Genomic DNA, 26,168 nt, shown 5'->3' on the forward strand with positions numbered 1-26,168 from the left:
AACTAGGTGATTCTGAGGTTTGAGGAGATCAGTTACCTAGTGACACCCCAGGAACCACTTCATCAGACTGACCACTTTGCTATCCTAAACTCAGAGGAAGCGGATGATCTTTATCCATTTCTCTCAAATGGACCGTGTCCTCCTCTAATAGTCTCGCTATCTTGTGTACTGTGTAGTTGTAACTACCCTTCTATGGGTGGGGACAACTCATTTTCTCCCACTATAGGGCTATTAAGCTGATTAGAAAAGCAATCCCCCATCTGCTGCTGTGGTCAAGAACTATAGTACACTATCAATATGATGGAGCAGACCGTTGGCTTCCAGTCCTATCCTGTTAGCTTAGCTCTGGAATGTTCAATGTTGGCGTCCAAACTCTGTACTTGAAGCTTTGTATGTTACAAGTAGAAGCAAAATTAGCCACATCACTGATCTTGGGTGGTGAAGAAATAGCCCTTCCTCTAGGCATCATCTAAAAACTAGATCCAAGTCTTGTCCTTGACTTTAACTGCCTTAAACACCAGCATGGCCAATGTCATGGAGCTTTGCAGAGAGGTCAGTCAGTTCCTTTCCTGGGAAACCAGCCTGCAGACAGCAGTGTTGGGACAAGTTAACCCTTTCCTCTTAACAGGCAATGACAATGCGTATGGTATTAGAGGTTTTTAGAAGACATTGTTCCCATCTTAGAAAAGCCTGCAGATTCACAGGGTGAGAGCTAGCAGCATCAAGACAGTTTTAGCATTAGTACAGAATAGTCGCGGCAGAGGGATACTGCCCAGAATCACTCACTTTAAATTTGACACCTAGTGTATTTTAGCCCGGTCACAGAGCATGAAGAACCCAGTCTGCATTTGTTGCTCTCTGATTTTCTTTATCATTTCATCCTTAATATGAAAAACTTCTAAAAATTAGCCTAAACAACTTTATTTTAGTTGATATTTAATAAAACCATCAATATAGTTATTACTGAAGGTTTGCTAAATGGCTCTCACAACTCTAAGTTGGGCAAGAAACAAAAAATTCAAGGAATGTATATTCAAATACTATCCCTAACTCCTAATACTTTTAGCCCTAGACTAATCACTTAATCTCCCAACACCCTGATTGCCTTATTTACAAAATGAGAAAAGTAGAAGAGCTTACTCATCAGAATGCCAGAATGCATACAGAGTGATGAGTATTTTTATTTAACCAACTGGAGATATGTAAATTATAACAGGCAGCAAGTTAGAGTGTTTTCCGATATGTATCTTTGCCTGAAGAATTTTCTTTCCTCTCCTAAACATCAAGCAGATTCATTTAATGTCTAAATCACACTTCCTTTCTGACAGGAATTCCTTTAACCTAGCATTTAAGTTGTGTCGCATTTTTGTATTTATATAAACCTCCTCTCCACAATAAGGCTATACGCTTCCCAAGGGCAAGAGACATGCCTAGTGCTTCTCAGTGTCCCTGTAATGCCTAATGCATTACCAAGACAATCGTAGAAACTCATTAGGTATTTGTTGAGTTGAATAACATCCCCACCAGACAAGCTAGGGAGATAGCACAACATGTTTCCTCACACTTAATTCTCACACAGTTACATTATCAGGTACAAAACCTCCAAGTTTTCAGCCTCTCACTGCTTGAGCCAAAACATTGCTCCTTTATTTTAGATGGGTGGCTGATGTCAGCAGGATCATAATCACAACCCTCAGAGCCAAACATCAGGAGGTTAATAGAAGCTGTTGTTGGAAAGAAAAACATCCTGTTGTTCTTTGTCTCCAAAATTTCCCAACAGGCACGAGGACCTCCTACTATAAGAAGAGCTTAAAAGAAGGTTCCATTTGCAAAACAATTATCTCATAACCATACTTTTTGTTACCCCCAGTGGTTCGATGAATGGACTGACAGATGAGGGCACTTCTAAGTATGGTTTTGTTTGCTTCTCAGCTCTAAAAACATAATGTCCCTGTTATTACCAATGACAGAAGAAAATAGTCCCATCCCCTGTGACCATTAGCTTTTTCAGAACTTATTTCAACTGTTACTAAACCTCCTTAAGATAATGAACATTTTTCTAGGTTACAGGTGTAGAAATAGCTAGTGTGCTACTTATTCCATAGAATATTCAATGTAGTAATGGATTCTTTCCATTAAAACAATACTACCAATTTTGTCCATTATACTTCACTGATAGATTCTCCCGTTCTTAGGAAATTTACACATCTTTGCCCACAAAACTCTGGAGTGTTTTCAGATTCTCCCAACTTAGTTTTGCTGGAGAGGCAAAATGATAGGTATTACACTGGTTAGTATCTGTGAGAAGGAGACAGATGATTGCAAAGGACATAAGCAAGAGCGGAGAAGTCCCCAAAAGAAAAAAAAGTCATGGGCTACCCATCATTCAGATTGTTCCATGATCAACATTCCTTTTTATCCTCCTGATCCTTCCTAATCTATTTACTCAATTTAAATCTTAAACTGTTCACTCAATAGATTAGGTGTTCATTGAAAAACAAAACAAAACAAAACAAAAGAAAACAACCTGAGTGGCCTTATTCTTTATAAACTCAAGGAGCTTGCTCATCTTGTGTTGAATAAATAGAGTTATGTACTGTTTCGAGGTCCTAAAGCTCTCTCCGTTGTCCAAAAGAACAGTGCTCTGATATATATATATCCTGTTCAAGCCAAATCAGACTGCATGCCATTTTCATCCTTGCTCTTCATGTAAAATGGTCAGTTAAGTTAGTATCAACATCTAGGCTTTGCTTCCCTCTGCTGGGCATTTGGGGACAAGCTTCTCCTTAAACAAAAATTAAGTGGTTAATTTAGCTGTTGGGTTTTGTACTCTAGCTAAAAGGAAGAAACGGGTTTATACATAGTCTGATATTAAAAACTAAAATTTAAAAACAAGGAAAAAACAAAAACAAAATTTTATTCTTCAACACAAGTGGAATTCTGTAATCTGCATTTAATAACTAAATTTACTTTGCTGAAATATTGCAGTAGTTTGCAATAAGAATTCTTCTGCCTTCTGTATACCAATGAATGCTCCATTGGCAAAGAACAAATTTCTCAAACAGAGTAAATTTTTTAAAAAATTTCCTGTTCCCACTTCTGAAAAGTTTTATCCCCTCTTTCATTGTTAAATTCTAAAAACATGAAAGGCAAATATCGCATGCTTCTAAAATTTCCAAAATGTATAGAGAGGCTGCATTTATTTCTACACATAACAGTGCAATAAAATTACATAATTAAGTTGTTAGAATCCTTGTAGAGTCCTACAGAATTTAGACATGCAAACAATGAATTTTTATTTAATATTCACATACATACAAATTAAAATATTTCTAAACCTATACTTTTGCTATTGTCCAGAACACTATTCCTGAAGTTTAAGAATCCTAATTATGAAATATCAGATGAACTTCCCTATACTCCATGCTACTTAAGTGATTAGGATAGAATATGTATTGCCAACAATTCATTTTAACATGAAGAATATAAAATTCAATGATAGAAAATCATAGCAGTCTATAAAAGGATTTTTAGTCACCTTAATACATTGAATTGTTTGATACAAAAAAAGAGACTAAGTTATAAAACTGCTCAAAGATTATCAAACTAGGGAAATTATTCCTATCATGTGCAGCCTACTACAAAAGCAATTTCTTTGAAAATCCTGATAGGTTGGAACTGATACTAAATGCACAGAAGCAGCTGTTCATGTGTTCTGTGTATTAACTAAGTATGACTATAGGCAGAAATGAGGTTTATGATCACTTTCCCTAAGAGAGACTAATACAAAAATAAAACATCATTATTAGCGTTGCCATCAATATAATCACCATGTATTAAGTGTATTCTACATATCAAATATAGTGTACAATGCTTTACCTTTAAATTTTCATTTAATGCAACACTAATAGGTATTTATTATCACCTCTACTTTACAGATAAGATATGTATGGCTCAGAAAATGTAGGTTCCTTGCCCTACACTACATTGTAAGAGTCAGAACTTACAGTTACTTCTGACACTGTAAGAGTCAGAACAGACCAAAGGGTTTCCAACCAAAGCTGGCTCAGAGGTTCACGCTTTTCTCAAGTTAAATGATAGTATTATATGTTTAAAATACTTTATTTTCACCAATACAAAATATCAAATATTGAAAATGAGAAGACTGTGTGTGTGTGTATGTGTGCAAATTTTGAAGAGTGACATACAAACTCAACATAATTAATTTTAAATATATTATCATTACATACTTAACTTTGCTAAATAGCTCTAATAAATATGGAAAGCCTTTTAATTGCTTTGGGAACAAAATGCTGTCTAAGCAACAACCAGACCTACTGGTCAGTTCAGCTAAGCCACTCAATTTTAAGTATTTTTTTTTTTATCCTTAAAGGCCTCATTTTTAGGGTCGTTAGTTCTATGTTAAAAAAATGGTCTTGAAAAGACTTCAAAACCCTGAAGTATGAATCCTCTTGCAAAAAAAAAAAAAAAAGAACACTTTTAAGGATTTGTTTGAAAATCTCTCCTATTCTTATACAAAACCCAAAAGACACCACCAAAAAACAGCTAGAATTTATAAAAAAAAATTCAGTAAAGCCACAGGATATAAAATCAATATACAGAAATATGTTGCCTTCCTATACACCACTAATGAAGCAGTAGAAAGAAAAATTAAGAGATCAATCCCATTTACAACTTTACAAAAATAATAATAAACCTAACCAAAGAGGTAAAAGACTGGTACTCTGAAACAATAAAACATTGATGAAAAAAATTGAAGATAACACAAAGAAATAGAAAGACATTCTATGCTCATGGACTGGAAGAACAAATATGGTTAAAATGTCTATACTGTCCAAAGAAATTTACACATTTAATGTAATCTCTATCAAAATACCACCAGCATTTTTCAGAGAGCTAGAACAAACAATCCTAAAACTTGTATGGAACCACAAAAGACCCCAAATAGCAAAAGCAACCTTGAAAAAGAAAAGCAAAGGCATCACAATTCCAGATTTAAGGTTATATTACAAAGCTGTAGTCATCAAAACAATATGGTACTGGCATAAAAATAGACACAGACCAACGGAACAGAATAGAAAACCCAGGAAAGAATACTCAATGAGAAAAAGACAATCTCTTCAACAAATGGTGCTGGGAAAACTGGACCATGTTCTTTTTATTTATTTATTTATTTATTTATTTATTTATTTATTTAATTTTTTTTTTAACGTTTTATTTATTTTTGAGACAGAGAGAGACAGAGCATGAGCGGGGGAGGGGCAGAGAGAGAGGGAGACACAGAATTGGAAGCAGGCTCCAGGCTCTGAGCCATCAGCCCAGAGCCCGACGCGGGGCTCCAACTCACAGACCGCGAGATCGTGACCTGAGCTGAAGTCAGCCGCTTAATTGACTGAGCCACCCAGGCGCCCCTGGACCATGTTCTTATACCTACACAAAAATATACTCAAAATGGATGAAAGACATAAATGTGAGACCTGAAACCATAAAATTCCTAGAAGACAGCAAAGGCAGTATCCTCTTTGACAAGAGCTGAAGCAAATTTCTTCTAGATAGGCCTCCTGAGACAAGGAGAAACAAAAGCAAAAATAAGCAATTGAGACATCAAAATAAAAACTTCTGCACAATGAAGGAGTCAATCAACAAAACTAAAAGACAACCTACTAAAGTGAATAGAAGATACTTACAAATGGCATACCAGATAAGGGTTAAAATCCAAAATATATAAAGAACTTATAAAACTCAACACTCAAAAGCCAAATAATTCAATTAAAGAATGGGCAGAAGACACGAATAGACATTTTTTCCAAAGAAGACATACATACAATCAACAGACACATGAAAAAATGCTCAATATCACTGATCATTAGGGAAACACAAATCAAAATGACAAGGAGATATCACCTCACATCTGTCAGAATGGCTAAAATCAACACGACAAAAAAGTAACAGATGTTGGTGAAGATATGGAGAAAAGGGAACCCACCTGCACTGTTGGTAAGAATGCTAACCAGTGAAGCCACAGTGGAAAACATTGTGGAGGTTCCTTAAAAAGTTAAAAATAGAACTATCCTATGATCAAGCAATTACATTACTAATTCAAAGGGATACACGCACCCCAATGATTATAGCAGCATTATCCACAATAACAAAGTTAAGGAAGCAGTCCAAGTGTCCATAGACTGATAAATGGATAAAAAAGATGTGATGTACACACACACACACCCTCCCCACTAGAATATTAATAAGCCATAAAAAAAAGAATGAAATCTTGCCATTTGCAATGACATGGATGGAGGTAGAAAGTACAATGCTAAGCAAAATAAGTCAGAGGAAGACAAATACCATATAATTTCACTCATATGTAGAATTGGAGACACAGAACAAACAAGCAAAAAGAAAAAAAAAAAGAAAGAAAAAGGAAGAGGCAAACCAAGAAACAGGCTCTTAACTACAGAAAACAAACTGATGGTTGCCAGAAGGAAGGTGGCTGGGGATGGGTGAAATAGGTGATGGGAATTAAGGAGTGCACTTGTGATGAGCACCTGTGTTGTATGGAAGTGTTTAATCACTCTATAGTATACCTGAAACTAACCTAATACTGTATGTTAACTGGAATTTAAATACTTAAAAAAAAATCTATCCTAAGAAAAAAAGATTCAAAATAAATCATAAAACACACACACACACGTGCACTCAAATTAAGTTCTTGCATTTTTCTTCTGAATAAGCAAGCACATAACAAGAAGCATCAGTTGGAGCCCAAATTTGTAAATCCCCATGTTCACTTACATTTCTTGAAAAAGGGAATAACTCTCTTCTTTGTTGAACTGTGTCAAGAAAATTAAAAAAAAACAAAACAAAAACAATTTATAAAGAGTTTACTTGATAGGGCCTGAAATTCTGCTAAGAACTTATTAAATCTAGTAGCCTGGGTAGCTCGGTTGGTTAAATGTCCAATTTATGTCTTACGGTCATGTCTCACGGTTTGTGGGTTCAAGTCCCATGTTGGGCTCTGTGCTGACAGCTCAGAACCTGGAGCCTGCTTTGGATTCTGTGTCTCTCTCTCTGCCCCTCTCCTGCTCACTTACTTGCTCTCTCAAAAATAAACATTAATTTTTTTTTAATTAAATTTAAAAAAGAACTTAATCTAAAAATATGATTGATTCAGCAACAAAAAAGAGCAAAATCTTACCGTTTGCAACGACATGGATGGAGCTAGACAATATTATGCTAAGTGAAGTCAGAGAAAGACAAATACCATATGATTTCACTCATATGTGGAATTTAAGAAACAAATGAGCAAAGGAAAATAAAAGACAAGCCATGTTAACCATGGAGAACAAACTGATGATTACCAGAGGAGAAGGGGGGGGGGGGGGATGAGTGAATAGGTGACAGGGATTAAGGAATGCACTTGTTGTGTTGAGCACTGGGTGATGAATGGAATGGTTGAATCACTATACTGTACACCTGAAACTAATATAACACTGTATGCTAACTATACTGGAATTAAAAGAAAAAATAAAAATAAGAACATGATTAAAAGCAGAGTAGGCTTTCCATTGCAGCTGGTCTTGGAAGGCATCTTCTAAGCGTTTGCAATGAGTTCTCTTTATTCTGGTAAACTCTATGAAGAATTGATCTATATTTGTAGCTAATCAAGATGCTTTGCTTCACACCTCCCCTTTGTCAGCATACAAAAGCTATGTCAGGAAAGCTTTCAGAGGTAATCAATCCTAAGGAAATAAATGGATCAGGAAGAGAATGTCATGAATAAATGTTTTATTAGACTATTTAAATTCACTGTTTTTAACATTGCCATATCTGTAAAGGCAACATTACCCCTATCCTGTTTTATAGTAATTGATTTTTAATTACAAAACAACTATGATTAAATCAATCCATCATCCAAAATTGTGTTTTACTATCTGTTCCATCATGTTTAAACTATTATCAGTTTCCCACGGCCTGTAATTAACCAAAGTTTTTCTATGTCCCCATTAACTTCAGCTAATCGAGGTTATCCTCTGCTTATTATTCACTTTTTAAAACTCATTTCTTAGCCATGAATCATGATGAGGGAGAAAATGATAGCTGAAATGTATCTTTTTGGAAGATACGCAGAGATGACAATAACCTTACCTACAATACTGGAGTGTTACTTCATAAAATACCAGACTTAAAGAGAAATAACTTCCAGTCTTATGCTAACAATGTCACTAATTTTTATTAGTGTTCACTATATTTTCAGAAGGGCTCTTTGCTGAGCACCATGCATGCAGAGATCCACTCCTCACAAGATTACACACAAAGAGCAAATTTCTGTGTTTTAAATAGCTTAGCTAACAACACCTAATGCCAGGACTCAGGTCTGATGTGATTCTGGAATTTAATCAATCTATTCCTCTGCTATGTACAATTACAAGATCCTCCCTTGTAGCTGTGTTCCCAGCAGATAGAATGGTATTTTGTCTGGAATAAGTGATGTATATGTATATGTGCACAAGCATGTGTTTAAATTTCTACAGTTCATCTTTATCCTATAGAAACCTCACATTTTCTATAATATAATTCACTTTTTAAATGCCAGATTTTCTAATTTGCCAATATGACTTTAAAAGCTAACTACAGGGGTGTCTGGGTGGCTCAGTTGGTTAAGCATCTGACTTTGACTAAGGTCACGATCTGGCAGTTTGTGGGTTTGAGCCCCGTGTCAGGCTCTGTGCTGCCAGCTCAGAGCCTGGAGCCTGCTTGCGATTCTGTGTGTGTCTCTCTCTCTGCTCTTCCCCCACTCACACTCTGTCTCTCTTTCAAAAATAAACATTAGGAAAAAAAAGCTAACCACAGTGACAAGGTGACAGGTGCAATTCAGTTGAAGGACCATAATTTATTCAGGCCAGTTAGGTGCCAAACAATAGAAATCCACTTCAAACGGGCTTAACAGGGAAATATATTGGTGCATATAACCGAACCAAAGTAATTACAGAGATGAAATGCAAGACAACCAGAAGTAAACTCTATAGGCATTTCTGCTCAATACCTGGCATCTCATCTCTATTCCTCTTGTAAAGACCATCTTATCAATGAGGTAGGACTGGCTACCAGAAACTCTAGTCCCCAAAGCTGACATCTTTATAGCCAGAGAGAAAGGAACTCTTCACCATCACCTCTAAGTTTAAAAATCCTGGGAGAGACCACTCACTGGTCCACTGTGGGCCTCATGCCCACCCAGGAGAACAGAGTGATATGGTCAGTCAGGTTTGGGTCATTGCTCACTGCTATTCCTAGGGAGGCAAGTTACATTCAATAGCACTGAATGTAAATAAATTTACTTAATTAGCTTTTAACTAAAAAAGTATGTAAACCTTTTGCAAGAACATTAGTCACTCTATCATGTATATACTTAGACTTAAACGGTTTCTAAATATCCTTGTGACTCTATTACTACCTGAAATGGCAAGTATCATATAGGAGCATTCTAAAAGAGGTTACAAGTTTTCATGTTGGTTTTATACTGAAGAGGGAGAAGGAAGATTTCCCACCAGTGATTTTTTTTTTTTAAATGGGAAATGTGGACTGCTGTCCCAATAATTCTATATAATGACATATTCCACTTAAATAGGGATGTGATTTATATGAAGGGGAACAAATAAATTAAAAAAATCATTACTTCATGTAGTTAAGCCCATTTCATTAGTCACTAACATCAGTTCCTTAACATTTTCAACTTACTTGATATTAAGTTAAACATGAACAACAACTGATTCAATCAATTCTCATGTCTGGCATAATAACCCTTATTGTGTGTTCATGGTAAACTCAATCTGTTTGGGCAAATTTCCTTTGTCACTGATGCACACTCACCATAGAATAATTTGTAGTAACTGCTTTCAAAAGCAGTGAGGAATTTTTTTTTTTAACATGGAAGAAATTTTTTAAAAAGTCTAAGACCAGTGTTGTTACTCTTGAACTCTGCAAAAAGATGTTAACTATAAAAAGAGGTCTCGGTTGGGAGTAGATAGAAGATTATAAAGAGACAATTCTGCAGAGGATCTCTTTTAAAGGCATTGCTGTAACACTCCCTCATGCCTCCTCCTTAGATGAGGAGTAGAGAAACATTTGGCTGACTATCAGCTTAGTTGGTTGGGCCTTCAGTGAGATTATATAGAGAGACCTCTGGTGTTTCCAGATATAGAAGGTTGCATTTTGAAGGAAAGACATTGCATTGGGCTCAGTCTGAACTCTAAGAATTTATCAGAACCAAGAATGCATGAATGTTTCCCATGGATGAGATGTGGATAATTTGGGAAAGTGAGCTTATTCCAGCTAAAGAAGACAGGGATGGGACTCCAACAGAGAGAGTCTGTGGAGAAAAGCAGTCAGGAAACCAGGGATGCAGGGGTTACCAGAAGACAGTCCATACTCAAGATATGGGAGCTATGCATAGAAAAGCCCGGCAGGGAAGCTCTGAAGAGAGCACAGGTGAACTACAAGAAAAAGAATTGGCTCTAACCTTCTGCCAGGTACAGAGTCAAAGCCCCTAGAGCAGACAGATCTGTTGCTAAAAGTCAACAGTCATCACATGGTTCTTTTCAATTCACCTAAACACAGGCTACTGGGCAACTTGGTTGGCAGGGTAATGAATTGTTCAATGGGCTTGGCTTCAACAGATTGCAACAAATGCTAAATTCTTGCTGTTCTTGAAATGGGCACTAGAAATCACACCGTGTGGGGCCAATTCTAATTTGTGTTCTGGAAACGTATTTCAACTTAAGGGTCAAATTACTGCAGAGGATGTGACAGAACATGATGATTGCATTGTCTTAATATATGCACAGACTCTTTAGGTTTATACTCAAGACTGCCAGTATCTAGGATTCCACTTTCATACTTTTCTTTTTGTCAGAACGCATTGTTTGTAAATGTAAGAAAACTTAGACTCTCATCTCCACCAAACTCTCCCTTTTTGATCCACATGGCTCCCTTTGAGCTGCTCTTCACACAGAAAATTAGGACAATTGAGCCATCTCCCTTTAAAGACCAATCCCAACATGATTAAATACTCTGGCCTTTCTAGAGAGATACTTGAGTTGCCTAAGAATCCATGAAAAAATTAAACCCCAATGTCCTAAGGCATCCATGATAAGCAATGAATTACCATTTCTCCTCTGAGTCTAGAATAGTACTAGTCACATACCACCTCTGGGAGAACTGAGGGAAGTCACTCAAGCATTTCCTGTGTTCTTTAATTTAGAAGAGAAACCCAGACTGAAAACTGCAAACCTCTGCTATGTATTGGGCATTTCAAAACGGATTTTCTCTTGGGTAAAACGATTGTTTAAACAATCTTATTTTTATTCATTTTTTATCATTATTTGGCCTTTCTCTACCTCCCATTGCATTTTGTGCTATATGGCATTGTTTACTTATTTTAAAACTGAGTTAAATTTTTATCTGCTATACTGGATCATGAGCTCCATCAAAGCAGGAACTGCTTCTGTATCCTTCAATATCTTAGCAAAAACACAATATTGGCTTAAAAATGATGGTTCACTTTGAATTTCTTCAACTAACATTTTAAAATAAAACAAGTTACAGAGTGAGAATGATGCTTGCTCACAGATTGTAACTTTTGTCTGTGTACAAACTTAACACAGTCCGTTATAAAGAATTCAGTGTTACCAAGAGAAAAAGAGCATCACACAAGCTGAAAAGAAGGAACAGTGTAACTTGCACAGAAATACAAGAGTTACAAAGTAAAATACAGACTAACACCTGCAGAGCTGCTTTTATAACAGATAGGCATTTATAAAATTACCACCATCTCTATTATCTTGACTTTGGTTAAGTATCCTGCATGTGAGAAGGATAGAAAGGGCATCGAGACTCAGCTGCCAGGAAAGTAAGCACACTGGATGAAAGAAGGAGGAGCTAAGAAAATCTGATGCTCTGATTTATGTTCATACACCATCTAGAACCATTTGTAAGTGTGAACTCAAAATACAAAGGAAAAAGGGTAAGTTTTCTTATTAGACTATTTTTTTTCTTTCAGAAAAATGAAACTCATGTAAGTTAAGTGTAATTGGGAAATAGGATTCAATGTGTGTGTCACTGAGGCAACAAAGCAAATGAGAAATAATAAAATTCAATTTTAGTCCAAATTTAGCCATCTTTGGATGACTGTGAAGATTTGGAAAGTCATTTACTCTTTCTGAGACTCAGTTTCCCCTTCAGTAAAATAAGTAACTTCATGAAGAGATCTATTTTCTTTCTTCTCACCCTAAGAACTCTGCAACTCTAAGAATACCTACAGTACCCTTAAAAACTTCCACTTGTATTATCCTTTTGCCAGGGAATGTGTATTTAAAACAAAGTGAAAAATCACTTTATTTCTAAGAGTGAAAAAGAAGACAGACGAGTGTTGTCTTAGCAGACTTTGCCTACCTCCCATAAAAGACATCCTAACAGTCAGATTGTACAGATGCACCTGTAACTTGTGGGATCACATTTGCAGCCTGGGAAGAAAGAAAATATTGCACATGGAATGTGATGAACTACCTACAGTGGTTTATAAACTGAATATAGAAAAAGGCCTTGGCGACAGTATGATTATGCTGAAACACAAGTCAGTACTCAATACTCAGAAAAATCTGAGAGATTCAGCTTTCATAAAGGTGTGAGATTTTAGTTTGAAGGAACTCGCATAGAAAGCATCAAAATGGACACATGGTAGAGCAAATTATATATTACAGAAAATATGTTAGAAGAGATGTGTATATTATGTAGAAGATGACAGGTTGTTATTTATATACATATGTGAGGCATAATATATATAAAGGTTTTTGTATACATGTGCATTGATACACGTGAGAAATGACAAATACATAAATTATATACAGCTATAAAATATATAAGATATATTCATATACATGTGACTATGAGAATAAATTATATATATTATAAAATATAAGCTTTTAGGTCTTAAATTTTACTTTGATAACTTTTCTCTTTTATCAAAAAACTCAAGGGGTTCCGGGGTGGTTCAGTTGGTTAACCTTCTGACTCTTGATTTTGGTTCAGGTCATGAGCTCACGGTTCAGGAGTTCAAGCCCCCTGTTGGGCTCTGATGACAGGCAGAGACTGTTTGGGATTCTCTCTCTGACTCTCCCCTGTTCATTCGTTCTCTCTCTCAAAATAAATATTAAAAAAAAAAAGAAACTCAAGAAATAGGGACATGGGTTCACAGAAGGAATTTTTTTTTTATATACCGAGAGTTATTAAATATGCTACAAGAGAAAAGCAACTTTCTCCTAGGAAGAGGAATAATTTCTGAACAAGTGAAACTATACAATAATATTATATGATGTAAATGTATTCAAAATATTAACGTGGGATGCATATTCAATTTATTCTAGGGATAATGACAATATTCCTACTATTAAGAAAGTCTTCTAATACATTTGATTTATGAAATCAAATTTATAAGAAATATTTATGCATAACTTTGTGGAAGGAAACTTACACCTGTAATTAAGATCTATATAGCACAATAATTTATAGGCTAAATCATATTTTAAATTCCTTTCTCGCTATTTTTCAATTTCTCTTTTTCTGACTTTACTTTTACATAATTTTATAAGTATTTTACAGCTCTCCCTTATTCATTCATTCTTTCATTCCACTGTCCTTTCATTCTTTGATCATCTAGCTATATACCAAGATACTAGGATCAGAAGGAGGGTGTTAATGGGGAGGAAAAAGGCAGAAGAACAAGAAGAGGAAGTTGAATGAGAAGACTCCTCTACTTAAGGAGCTGGTAGCAATCCCTTAGAGCCTCTCTCTCTCCACCCCATCTCTGTCCTGTGTTAGTTCTGACTCCAATCTTAGTTTTGCTTTCTATGTAGATAACTCCTAAGATTATCTTCCCAATCTTGAAGATTCTCTGAGCTCTTGCCAATGCTTCTCAATGCCTAAACTATTCCCACTGAACAGCTCCATCGACTTCATTAATGTGTGCCTGACAGAACATCTTCACCCTTTCTTCTAGTTCCCTCTATGTCCCCTATGGTCTCACTGGCACCACTGTTCTTTTACCCAGGTTCTCAATCTAAGCTTCATCAATGATTTTCACCATCTCTTCCCTCTTACGATGATCAGTTGCCATATAATATCTATGCTATTTCTACAATGTTCCATATTCGTTTATCTTCTCCCACTTTCATTACCCAAAATTTAGACCCTCATTTCTCTTGCCTGTATCATTAAAACAGTGTCATAAATGGTTTTCTCACTTCTCTTACTTTTTCACATTGATTCGGTATACAATATGCCAGATATTTTCCCCAAGGCATTACTTTCATGTTTTGGTAAATGTCACTATTTTAGCTCTAAAATCCTCAATGCCCTGACTTACAGGGCTATGGGATGATTAAATTAAATGATGCATGCAAAGTGATTATCAGGGTGCACTTACCACATAGTAAGTACTCCATTATAATTAGCTTTTCTTTCTATCAATGGTGCTTTTCTGTATTAAGATAGAATATAAAAATATGTTACATTAGGTATAATTTAAATATAACAGTTTCAGATACACAACATAAAAATTTGATATGCATAAGTATGTGTACATATGTATATACATGTGTATGTATATGTATGTATAATATATATGTGCACATGTACATGTGTGTATATATACATGTGCATATGTATATAGATGTATGTATATATGTGCATACATATATATGTATATATGTGCATGTGTATATGTGTGTGTATATGTGCATATGTGTGTGTGTATATATGCGCATACGTATATATGTGTATGTAAATATACACGTGCATATGTATATATGTGTGCATATGTATATATATGTGTATACATATATATATGCTTATGCATATATGTGTGTGTATACATTCCAAAATGATCACCACAGTTAAGTCTGGTTAATATCCATCACCACACAAAGTTACAAAGCAGTCTTCTTTTCTTGTGATAAGAATCTTTAAGTTTACTCTTAGCAAGTTTCAAATATACAATGTGGTATTTTTAACTTTAGTGACCATGCTGTACATTACATCACCATGACTTGTTTTTAGATTCCATATATAGGTGCAATACAGAATTTACCTGACTTATTTTACTTAGCATAACGCCCTCTAGCTCCATGTTGTCACAAATGGCAAGACTTCGTTCTTTGTAACAGTTGAGTAATATTCTATTGTGTACATATATCATTTTCTTTTTAAATTTTTAAATATTATTCTTGAGAGAGACAGAGCATGAGGGAGTGGAAGAGAGAAGAGAGAGACACAGAATCTGAAGCAGGCTCCAGGCTCTAAGCTGTCAGCACAGAGCCCGATGTGAGGCTTGACCTCACAAACTGTGAGATCATGACCTGAGCCAAAGTTGAATGCTTAACCAACTGAGCCACCCAGACGTCCCTATCACATTTTCTTTATATATTCATCTATAATTAGCTATTATACATCATTGCATACAAAAAATGTCAGATTTAGTTCTCAATTTGCCATCCTTTTAGAATGCCTATAACGTACAATAATTAAGACCTCTGCACACAGATTGGCTAGATTCAAGTCCTTTGGAGTCCAGAGTATTACCCTTAGGCAAATTGTCTAGCATTTTTGCGCCTCTATATCCTGACCTACATCGTTGCAATATTAGCATATGCTCCATAGTGCTACTTTGATGATCAAATAACTGGTAATGCATAGCAAGTATAGGGTTAATGGTAAATATTTAATTAATGTTAGGTATTATCAATAGCTATTCAGAGTCTCCCATGATCCTTCTCCAATTTACCCTAACCTTATTTCTCACTCTTCTGTTCATAAACCTTATGTTCATTAAATTGGAGCCAATTTCTATTTCTTGTATACACCTTTCCTTTTTCACCCATATGTGCAAGCTCTTTTCTTACTATCTTCGGTCCTGTTCATTTATACTTCTTGAAAACCACACATTTTCCATATTTATTTATCTGAAATGTGTCCTTCAGGTATCATATGATTTCACTCAAGTGGAATTTGAGAAACTCAATAGATGAACATAGAAGAGAATGGAAAATAAGATAAAAACAGAGAGCGAGGCAAACCATAAAAGACTCTTAAATACAGAGAACTGAGAGTTGCTGGAGGGGAGATGGGTGGGGAGGTGGGTTAAATGGGTGATGGACATTAAGTAATGCACTTGTTGGAATGAGTACTAGGTATCCTATGTAAGAGCTGAATCACTGGATTCTACTCTCCTGAAGCCAAGCCTACACTGTATGTTAACTAACTTGAATTTAAATTAAAAAATAAAGTGTGTCTTTCACATAGGAAGAATTTAATAACCACCTGCAGAAAAATGTATCACTCCTCATACCCTCATGTATTTTAGTATGCCACTGTTTATGGTGCTTCTAAACACTTGAATCTTGAATTGATTTATATGTGGTAATAATAAGATGCAGTGATGAATGTATAATCTATGACTTGCTCCCTTTTGAACAATTTATCATTTGTTTATGAATACATTATAGCATACATTTATGAATCAGGTAAATGATTTACTGTGCTCATAAAAACACCTCAAATTGGGCTAACTTTTGCGTGAACTTTTCTTAAGAATTTCAGTCTTTCCCTTGGTCTATTAGACTCATCAAACCTGCTTTTCAAGTTTAACGTGTGTGTGTGTGTGTGTGTGTGTGTGTGTGTGTGTGTGTGTGTGAAAGAGAGAGAGAGAGAGAGAGAGAGAGAGAGAGAGATTATGCAAAGCTATAGGGTGGGCTTATGTAACTTTTAAAATTATTAAACATGCTGTGGTAAAAAAGAGACCACTTCTAGGTTCTGTATACCTGGTTGTATTAGTTTCCCAGACCTGCCATAACAAAGTATCGCAAACTGGGTGACTTAAGACAACATAAATGCATGGATTCACAATTTTTGAGTCTAGAGGCCCCAAGTCAACACAGCAGAGCCATTCTTCCTCTGAAACCTGTAGGGAAAAGTCTCTCTTATGTCTTATGTTCTAGTGATGGCTGTCAATCCTTGGCATTCCTTGGTTTGTAACTATTATTACTCCAATATCTGCCTTTGTTATCACATGGTGTTTTCCCTGTGTGTCTGTACCTTCATATGGTGTTTTTCTCTTCTTAAAAGAATACTAAGAATACTGGATTAGGGCCCACACTAAAGAACTTAACTTTATCATATACACAAAACCCCTATTCACAGATAACATCACATTCGCAGGTAGCAGGGTGAAGACTTAAACCTACCTTTTTGGGAGATATAATTCTACCCATAACACTTGAAAGGGTCCAGAACATGCCACTGTGCATAAAAGTTATTTTGAGTGGAAGGCTTTTGAGTTTCTGAAATCCCTTACCTGCTTAAGAGAACTCAGAACTCCTCATAAACTCCTTTGGAGAATAGCTCTAATCCTCTAATCCTCTGAGATGAGAAGCTGGCACCATATTGAAACAGATGTGGTCTCAAAACTATCCTATCGCTCGTCCATTTTCTTAAGTGCTTTATGTCCTCTTCCCTTCGCCTATTAGATGGCATATAAGCCCCATATTGTAACTGCCCTTTGAGTCACATTTCTTTATGTGTGTGTCGATGTGATTAAATCTACTTTTCCCTTGCTAACTAACTAGTTTTGTGAGTGTAATTTGCAATGCCCACCACCACCACCACCAAAGAGAACCTAGGAGAGTAGAGGAATTTTTTTTTCTAGGACACCCTGGTGAATTCAATTTATGCTTAATGACAAGCTACTTGGAATTTTCTCCAGGTCTTCTGGCCATGGAGTTGAAGGGTCACTGCGAGGTCCAGTATCTAAGGAAAGACTTTGTCAGTACTGCTAGAAATGCTTTTTCTCTACACATTTGCCAGTTAAGAACGAGGCAGTGTGGTAGTGCCATCATCTAATCCACACAATGCTGGGATAGATAATATTGGTAAAAGGTAAAGTTATCTGGTTGTTTTGAAAGATTAGATATTTCTAGTACTTACCAGGTGAGGAACACTAGAAGAAATAGATAAATGTACTAACAAACTGCAAATGCCATATAGTCACCTTAATAATAAAAGGGCTGAGATCGTCTAGTTCAGGTACTCTGATTATCCTAGTGCATGAATTAAAACTATTACTTTTTTAAAAGTATTAAAATATTTTTTAATCAGAACTTTAATCAGAATATATATATACACATATATATGTATATATAGATATAATTTATTGTCAAATTGGTTTCCATACAACACCCAGTGCTCATCCCAACAGGTGCCCTCCTCAATGCCCATTACCCACTTTCCCCTCTCTCCCACCCCACATCAACCCTCAGTTTGCTCTCAGTATTTAAGAGTCTCTTATGGTTTGTCTCCTTCCCTCTCTGTAATTTTTCCCCCCTTCTCCTCCCCCATGGGCTTCTGTTAAAGTCTCAGGGTCCACATATGAGTGGAAACATATGGTATCTGTCTTTCTCTGCCTGACATATATCAGTTAGCATAATACTCTCCAGTTCTATCCATGTTGCTACAAATGGCTAGATTTCATTCTTTCTCATTGTCAAGTAGTATTCCATTGTATATAAAAACCACATCTTCTTTAAAACTAAAAACCCATTCTACAATCCTTCCAAGAAAATAAGCAAGCTCTTTTAGGTATTTAGATTCACTATTACTGCCTCAGAATAAGTTAAAGCCAGCTGGAATTCCAGTATAGCTGTTCAAAACCACTGACCATTTTTGAGAGGATTCCTTGGAATAGCCCCATGGTACTTACAGGCAACACATCTACCTGTCAGACTACACTAGTAGGAAAGGTAAAAGCAAGAGGGAGGAAGGAAGACATGGTATCTCAATGACATTCAGAGATCACTCACAACCATTATTTTTGACATGTTACTAATAGAGATTTATTCAATCTAAGATCATACAGGATTCCCAGACCATGACCTTTTGCAAATATCTCAATAAAACCATAACATTTGAACTCCAAAAATGAACAAAGCTATAGATAGTAACATGAAATATAGATAGAATGATGTTTAATATTTGCAAGCTTAAGACAGATATTGTCACTGTACTTGAGACTATCCATAGCATTAAATGTCAGGACAGTTGGTAGTATGGTGACTAATAACTCTTCCATTCATCTTATATTCTTAGTTTCAACAAATTTGCCTCCACACCATTCTCTACTTCTAACTACCAGTGCAGAATACAGTCTCCTACAGAAGCATTCAGTAAACTAATCATCTGTTTGTGTTTCAATACTTCATCAGGATGTGCCAGAGAATGGACATCAGGACCACACTGCACTATTTCTACTCAGACTCTTTTTTTCAGTGCCAGAAAGATGTATTCCTTAAACTTGAAAAAAAAAAGGGGGGGGGGAGGGCAGATTTAGATTATAGTACTTTGTAGAATCAAGATAAAGGCAAGGATTTGACTCCAGAGTGTATTTAATCTCAGTCTTCCTGATTCATTGTGTACCCTTGTTTAGAACCATTTGATGTTGCTTCATTATTTCACCTTCAACAAATGCACTACTATTTTTCCTACAGATTACCTGAAGTTGCATGTTCATGGATATTCCTCAAGTGAAATTTCTAGAACAAGAAGTGGATTAATGTCATTCTTATTGTAGGGGAAGTCTTTATTGAGGGGAAATCACCTCAGAGCAATAATGGCTTTTCTTTATTGAGTCAATTACTTATTGTTTGTGCTGGATGCTTAATATACATTGCTCTTCATAGTCCTTACTGCGTACCATAAGGATAGTTATTTTTATCTGCATTTTATTTTTTTTTTTTAATTTTTTTTTCAACGTTTTTTTATTTATTTTTGGGACAGAGAGAGACAGAGCATGAACGGGGAAGGGGCAGAGAGAGAGGGAGACACAGAATCGGAAACAGGCTCCAGGCTCCGAGCCATCAGCCCAGAGCCCGACGCGGGGCTCGAACTCACGGACCGCGAGATCGTGACCTGGCTGAAGTCGGACGCTTAACCGACTGCGCCACCCAGGCGCCCCTTTATCTGCATTTTAAAGGAGATTGAGGCAAACAGACATAGAAAAGTTCAATATGTCGCCCAACATTACACAGGTAGGACACAGCAGAACTTGGGCTGAACCTAGGTGTCTTATGTAGTCCAAAGCTTGATTATGCTATGGTACCTCAAAAAGGAGTGGTTCCAAAGCTGTATGGTTATGGTATACCTAGCCATATACCTAGTGGATAAAAGCCCATGGTATGAAACTTGGAAATCTGTATTTTTAAAAATCTCCTGGCTTTAGAGTTCACAGTTTTAAAGGATATAAAAGACCTTATGGTTATCCCTATCACTATGACTTATTCTTTAAATACTATTAAGTACTATTTAAATGTTGAAAGAATTTTGAGTTTAAGGGAATTTGTTTTCTATTATAAAAGATTAACCTTAATCAAAAAAGCAGAGATCGATAACCTGATTAATGATAGTTGCTAAGGAAGCTATTCCATATTTGGTAAAAAAAAAAAAAAAATTACCAGATTGTGATGGTTTTAGAGAGGAGAAAGGACAGCTTCTTTTATACAACATAAGCAAATCAACAAATACCTTGATTAACTACTACTAGTGACAACTTTTATGCTGGCATATAATTCATAATCTATAAATAAATGTTTAGGTACATAAAAGCTAAATTACTACTAATTTGTAGCATAATTCAGTTCACAAAACTTTATAATTATAAATAATTTATGTAAGAGGTCTACCATATCTATACAGTATCTATGAAAACTAGTGTAGTGGTTGATATATAATGGGACCCGCATTCAGAATCCAATCTTATCCACAAGTTATGACAGTCTTTCTAGGATATAAAATAATTCATCTTTTGTGTCATGCCAAATCAACAGAAATTTAGCAATATCTCCTAATTTTTGTAACACCATCAGAATAAATTCTAAATTAAACCTTATAATCTTAAACTACACTTGGAAGAATAATTATTTATGTAGTTTCCTTCTTTTCCTTGTTAGATAATTAAAAAAAAATTTTAACATTTATTTATTATTGAAAGAGAGAGAGAGAGAGAGAGGGAGAGAGAGAAAGAGAGAGAGAGAGAGAGCGAGCATGAGCAGGGGAGGGGGCAGAGAGAGGGAGAGACACAGAATCCAAAGCAGGCTCCAGGCTCTGAGCTGTCAGCACAGAGCCCAATGCGGGGCTCAAACTAACAAACCACAAGATCATGACCTGAGCTAAAGTCAGTCGCTCAACCAACCGAGCCACCCAGGTGTCCCTTTGTTAGATAATTTTTAAAACACAAAATGTTTTGTATCTTTCTCTGTTAAATAAAGGATTATTCTTGTTAATGTTATAGATATTTTAATGAACCCTTATTTAAACTAATCAGCAATACATATCAGTTTATCTTAACATTAACTGAATGAAAACCAAAAATCCCACCAATTGTATATATTATAGCAACTGTCTCTCCTTGATAATTTAAATGCGTAAATTCTACCATCTCTATTTAAATGTCACTTTTATTCTGTATTTTTTTTTCTAAGTCATTTGACACAAGGGCAATATAGAATGATGGTTAAGAATGTAGACTCTTGGGCACCTGGATGGCTCACTCGATTGAGTACATGGACTTCAGCTCAGGTCACGAGGTCACAGTTGTGAATTCTAGCCCCACATCAGGCTTTGCCCTCACATTCCTTAGCCTGCTTCAGATTCTCTGTCTCCCTCTCTCTCTGCCCCTCCTCCACATGCGCATGCTGTCTCAAAAACAAACATTAAAAAAAAAAAAGAATGTAGACTCTTGACTGAGGATTCAAATCTTGACTGTACTACTTACAAATATTAGACAACTTGCTTAACTTACATACCTTGATTTTCTCATATATAAAATGGAAATAAACATAGTAACTGTATTACAGGGTGGTTGTACCAAATTAAGAATAAAAGAAGGGTTTAGAATATAGCTTGGCCAATGGATACCATTTTAATACTCAAAAACTATCCGTAAAAAGGTATAAGCTTTCATTGTAAACTTTGGGTTACTTAATTTGGATCATATATGAGAAGGTCTAATTAAATTTACATTAATTGACCCAAACCTAAAAGGTACTGATTTGTCCAGGACATAGCTTATTCTTTTGATTTGATATTAGAAATATTTTTAAGCAAGATGTAGAGCATCTATTCAAGTTTTTTCATTTTATAATCATATAACTCTTTTCTCTACTTCTCTCAATCCCCAAACTCTTCTCACAAGTAGTCTATATCACAAGGAATTACTTTTTGGAAAAACATGGTAATAATTATATACAACTGTTATTTACATGACATGCAACAATGAACAAATTGTTTTCCCATACTCTTCTTTTGATTTGTAGAGATCCTTATTACCCTGTTAAAAGTGAAAAATGTGAGTTAATTAAAATTAAGTGAAAGTTTTATTCAAGTCTGTTTTTTCTGACTCTCCATGATCTTTGTTCTCATCACTTTGTTCTTTTTAGGGATCAAATAGCAGTTTGGCCAGGTACCTTGATGGATTTATGATTGCTCTTTTGCTTAAATCAATAAATGGGATTTCTGTTTATAGTAATGGTGAAATAAGCTAACAGACCAATTGTCCTGCTGAAACAGGAAACTAAAAAAAGTGGATGAAATCTTCAACTAAATAAACAAAATTGATTCAATGACCTCAGAGAGCCAACCTGACATCAAGGACCTAAGGGCCCAAAATCAAGAAAAGGGAAATATAGAGGTGAGTACATTATTTGAGATATCTTTTCACCTATTTGCAGCTGGTGACTAAGAGGCTGAGAAGCCAAGTAAAAGAGCTTGAATAAGAAGGGTGGTTAAAAAGCTGAGAAGGTTAATAGACCTCTTGTTATTATTAATACAGGCAAAGAAGACCAAATTTGTCATTCACAGACACTACAGAGATGGGTCACTAATAAATACTGAAAGCTTGCAGTTTGAGCTTTAACAATTAAGAGTAAGGATAAATTAGAAATTAACCTGTAGATTTGTCCTTAGAAAGATTAAAACTCAGTTCAAATCAGTAGAATTGCTGATTGAATTAGGTGATCACCCTCTACCCCAACTTCATGCCAAAAGTAAAAAATAATCCTCTTTGTTGGATGATAACATCTTAGGATGTAGATAATTGCATCTTTGTCATTCCACAGCTCTAGGAGTTTCTGCAAGATATAAAACTGGGATTAATTTAAAGGCTTTAAAGAGTTCATTTATGCCAAGAGATATTCATGTAATATTATAAAAAATAAACAGCAAATACATTTGGTTCTTACAAAACAAAGTCAAATGTTATTTAGATAGTAGGAATTTAGTGGTAAGGCCATGAGATACATAAGGACACCACTCTTCCATTTTGAAGCATTTTTGACCTTGTAGCTTTCATAATCAGCTGCACAGAGTCCCAAACAAAGTACAGCCGCTCCAGATAGAGAGCTTAAAAAGCTTTTTAGCAGTTGACTTTTTGATTGTCCAACCTCCTTGATATGGAAGGTTTTCCTCTTAAGTTAATACTGAGTTAACCCAGATAAAATAACATCAAGAAGCAGCTACCATCCCAAGTTCTGGGGAAACAAAAGACAAAGAGGTAAAGTTACAGGATATCAAAGGAGGATCCCACAGAGCTGATGCCATGAGTTCTAAAGAGCCAGAGCCTCTAAGCTGCTGCTGATCATTCTTAGGGACCCTGCAGGGCTGACTGAATGAAGCTAGAGAGAGGAAGACAGGGAGATTTCTAAATCAATCACCATGAAACTGTGTAGCCATTATCTTGTGATACAATGATTGGAGTGACTTTTGTCTTCCTGAGAAGACAGACCCTAGGCAACAGAGATTTGGGTTTTCCAGTCCTGAACACATCAGTAAAATTCCTTTCACTATTACCTTTCCTTCCTCCACTTCATAATCCAATAATATAAATCATCTACACTGCACAAACTGTTAAATGAATGTAGATCTCCATTTTAGGTCTATGTAACATAAATACTCATTTTTGACTCATTAAACCAAAAGAAAACAAATCAAAATCTTCTGTTTGTATTGATAGAAAGTGCTTATCTAACAATTTCAACCATGACAAGTATGGGATAATCAATGAGAAGCAATTAGAAAAGCACAACCCAAGGCAGCCTAGTTTTCAGAATATCAATAGACCCCTTTCACATAGAGCTATTTAGTGTTGATTTTTCAAACTACATAGACACAAAAATACAGTGATAGCTTGGCATTTTTGTTTAAGTGACAGAATATGTTTTTATTTCCTAGGAAGCCATTTCTAGACATTAGATATACTTTATGTATCATTAAAAACACAGTTCAGAGTTGACACAGAGACTTGAAAATAAGAATGGATCAAAATATATTCTAAATAGGCCCTTACCAAACATTATTAATGGATAAGAAAAAGAAAGTGGACATATTTCCATCACTTAGAAAACCTGGCACAACAGGATATCAATAAATATTGGCAAACAGATGAATCACTGTGTTGTACACCTGAAACTAACATTACACTGTATGTGAACTAACTTGAATTTAAATAAAAACTTTAAAAAAATATATATTGGCAAACAGATAAGTAAATATGACAACTGTTTTTGACCTTTTCATGGTGTCCTAAATATTTTTCAGAAATATATGGAAAATCGCAATAGTCAGAAAGGACTGAAATTCATGACTGTCATACTTACGTTTGTTAAGAATAAGATTTTCCTCTTTGTTAAAACTAAAAATCAGCCAGGAAAGTGCTAAATAATAAATAAAAATAATTTTTTAAAATCACAAAGTTTATCAAGGTTAAGGCAGAAAAAAAGTACTCCTTTTCTAGAATTATTTTGTATTCGAGCTATCTTGTCAATTAAAAAAAAAAAAACTAAAAATGTATCTTTAGCCTAGCAGAAACTTTACCTGGGCTAGCATCTCAGCCAAAGATGAAAACAATATAAAAGTACTTTAAAAAATTAATTTGGGAGCACCTGGGTAGCTCAGTCGGTTAAGCGTCCCACTCCCGATTTTGGCTCAGGTCATGATCCCGATTTTGGCTCAGTCATGAGATATCCAGCCCCACATGGAGCTCTGCACTGGTCTAGAGCTTAAGATTCTCTTTCTCTCTCCTCTCTCCCCTCTCCCCTCTCCAACTTCTCTCTCTCTCACCACCCCCCCCCAAAAAAAAAAGAATTCAGAGAGGCGGGACCAAAAGGAAAAGCTTCCTGTTATCACACATCATTTAACATTAGGCCTTCTGGTAGTTAAGCTGCCCTTCTAGAATATGCAGACTCAGGAGCTGTTCTGATTAGACAAGGTAAGGAAAGTATGACAGTGGAGATGTTGAGGCAATTTAATCAAAAGTTTGAGAAAGAAACTCACTATAGCCAATGTTTGGATCTACAGAAAAATGAATCCTAGAATATTCATTTGATCTGTGCAACTACAACTCTCTTACTTCTGTAATAGGGTCAGTTTTAGATTCTGTAAGAATAAAAGTCACAGACACACACACACACACACACACACACACACACACACAGCAATGAGGGGAGACAGAAAATACTTAGTATTCCTAAAAATCAAAATTTATTGAGAAAGATAGAATAAAACCCAGATTTTCAGAGTTGAAAAGGACACTGGGGTTCATTTTGGACAACTCCTTCATTTACAGATGAGTATATTAGGCTCAGGGTTTACATGGCTTAGCTCATATTCAGGAAGCAATTTTGTAGAAAAACAAACTAAGTAAATAAGCAAATAAATAAATGTAAAAAATAATGAAGCTTTTAACTATGAGTCTTGTGTTAATATTTTCTTCCTTTTAAAAATCATTCTTGGATTTAACATTGTTTTAGTAAGGATTCTCTAGAGAAAGAGAACCAATATTAGACGTAGATATAAATACATAGTTATAGCTAACAGGAACTTTGTTACAGGGATTGGTTCACAGGAGTATGGAAACTAAGCATTCTCACAATCTGCCATCTGCAAGCTGAAGAGGCAGTCATGTCTGAAAACCTCAGAACCAGGGATACCACTGCTGTCAATTCAAGCCCAAAGGCCCAAGAACTTGGGGCCAATGGTCTAAGTCCTGGTCAGAGTCA

At 35.6% G+C, this 26,168-nt stretch overlaps 1 protein-coding gene across 22 annotated transcripts in view; it reads right to left on the bottom strand.

The window, feature by feature from the left end:
- Nucleotides 1–26,168, bottom strand: part of XIRP2 (xin actin binding repeat containing 2) — a 698,239-nt gene that overhangs the window by 517,173 nt on the left and 154,898 nt on the right. For 13 of the 22 annotated variants that reach the window (XM_047872634.1, XM_047872633.1, XM_047872622.1 and 10 more), the window contains one exon: nucleotides 14,498–14,551. The exons of 5 other annotated variants lie outside the window; for them this stretch is intronic. The gene's annotated coding sequence lies outside the window, so the exon portion shown is untranslated. Of the gene's footprint in view, nucleotides 1–6,813; nucleotides 6,852–14,497; nucleotides 14,552–23,061; nucleotides 23,244–24,767; nucleotides 24,825–26,168 lie in introns of all 22 variants that reach the window. 4 more of the 22 variants (XM_047872612.1, XM_047872609.1, XM_047872618.1 and 1 more) reach the window with 3 other exon arrangements.

The sequence above is a fragment of the Prionailurus viverrinus genome, chromosome C1 (genome assembly GCF_022837055.1).
Source record: "Prionailurus viverrinus isolate Anna chromosome C1, UM_Priviv_1.0, whole genome shotgun sequence".
NCBI lineage: Eukaryota > Metazoa > Chordata > Mammalia > Carnivora > Felidae > Prionailurus > Prionailurus viverrinus.